This window comes from Cynara cardunculus, assembly GCF_001531365.2.
Source record: "Cynara cardunculus var. scolymus isolate 2C chromosome LG 16, CcrdV1, whole genome shotgun sequence".
In the NCBI taxonomy this organism is placed as follows: Eukaryota; Viridiplantae; Streptophyta; class Magnoliopsida; order Asterales; family Asteraceae; genus Cynara; species Cynara cardunculus.
The window spans coordinates 2,811,399-2,813,522 of NC_037543.1; the positions used below are offsets into that span (position 1 = coordinate 2,811,399).

At 32.6% G+C, this 2,124-nt stretch overlaps 1 pseudogene; it reads left to right on the top strand.

Annotated features, from left to right (window-relative positions):
* Positions 1 to 1,271: 1,271 nt before the first annotated feature.
* Positions 1,272 to 2,124, top strand: part of LOC112529591 — a 6,083-nt pseudogene continuing 5,230 nt past the window's right edge.

Here is a 2,124-nt window from a genome sequence, read left to right on the forward strand (position 1 = left end):
TATATATAGATTGTTTCAAATACAACCAATTTAACCCAATAAATTAAAATATTTATAAAAATGATGAGAATTTATTTATTATAATTTAAATATTTATGGAATATAAATAAAGTTCATTAATTATGATCAATAATTTATATTATGAAACAATCAAAACTTCTATGAAATTACATATTTATCAAATTAAATGGACGGTTGAGAGTTGTATTGGTTGTACAAATGTAAATGGTTGCATAATAACTCATATATATATATATATATATATATATAGGGTTTGGTTCATGTGAGACCAAAGGTTTTTCGTGAGCCGTGAGACCAATTTATGTTAATTGATCAACTTAATGATCTAATGATTTAAAGTTGCACGGTGACAATTTTGTGATTATTGAGAAGTCTCGTGGTAATCTTGTGATTATGAATGTTGAGATTGTAGATCTAATTCAATGATTGAGAATTGGTCTTACGAGTCTCACGAAAAATACATTGTCTCACATGATCCCAAATCTATATATATATATATATAATCGTTTTTATTATTAATATACTTTTTTTTTTCAATTTCTATATCAAGTGTCTGTTGATTATAGTCGTTTTAAATATCAAGTGGATACATAAAGCCAAACAACCACCGAATCTACCATAATATTGAAGTAAATTGCTTTACAGTCCCTATTCTTTTCATTTCTTTCAGAAGTGCCCCTATATTTTGGAAATTAGCGTTTTCGTCCAAAAATGAAACTTTTTTTAAAAAAATATAACATTTTCGTAATAATTTCAAAGTTAAAGTGATCAAATTAAAATAGTTTTTCATTTGTAACATGAATGAAAAACAATTTTGATGTGTGGAAATTAAGGTGCCGTTTACCAAACGCTTACCCGGGTAAGCGCTTATCAAGTCATATTATTTTTCCGCATGAATATGGTAAGGACTAAAATCTTACCTGGTCAGAACGAAGACAAGAATTGAGAATCTTACCCGGTAAGTGAGGGCGATTACTCTTACTATGGTTAGCACTTACGGGATAAATTGTTGCATACGATGGGTTTTGGTGAATAAAATCTTATTCGGTAAGTAAACAATATTGTTGAATTTTACTAGTAAGTGCTTACTGGTAAATGTTTAGCTAAACGGCCCCTAACAATCCATCATTCAAAAAGATCGTTTTTTTCGTTATTTGGTTATTTGGGTTTTATCTAATTTAGTTGTTTTTGGATGAGATATATTGGGTTCGTTTGATTTGGTTCATTTAATTGTGACGAAAACGCAGGCGATGTATGAGAAGATGAAATTAAAGGTTGAAAACGTAGTTGAGAGAGGGCAAATAAGTGCGGAGTATATTGCCAATGAAGACGAACGCAAAGCTTTTGATAAATGGAGCGAAGGGTTCACTCGTCACGATCATCCGACTATTATTCAGGTCGAAATTCGAATACCTGATATTTTGCGCATTTTTGTAATAAAATTTCGTATGTTTTATGGATTTTTAAAATATACTGATTGAAATTTATTGGAGCAGGTTTTATTAGAAAGTGGGCAAGAAAATGAGATAGAAGGGCATCCAATGCCAAATCTCATATACGTATCTAGAGAAAAAAGCAAGATTTTCCCACACCATTTTAAAGCCGGTGCCCTTAATGCGCTGGTAAGCATTTTCGAGTTACTGAATGTAACGAGAGGGATTTTTGTGCGTTTTATATCGTTTTAGGGTGATAGGGTTCGATAAATACGGATAATGGTTTAAAATGCATAAAAAAATTGTCGTTTTGGATTTTTTTTGTTGAATACACACTTATTTTTAACTTTGTGGTTTTGTAGCTTCGGGTATCGGCCGTAATGACAAATGCACCGATAGTGTTGACCCAGGATTGCGACATGTACTCAAACGATCCGAAAACACCCCAACAGATGCTATGTTTTTATGTGGATCAATCGATGAGACATAATTTAGGATACATTCAATTCCCGCAACGGTTTCATGGGATAAATAGTGCGGATATTTATGGCAGTGAGTATAAACGTCTCTATGTGATCAATCCTGGGGGAATGGATGGTCTCCGGGGCCCGTGTTATGTTGGGAGCGGTTGTTTTTTTGATCGTCGAGTGTTCTTTGGTGGCCCGTCGTC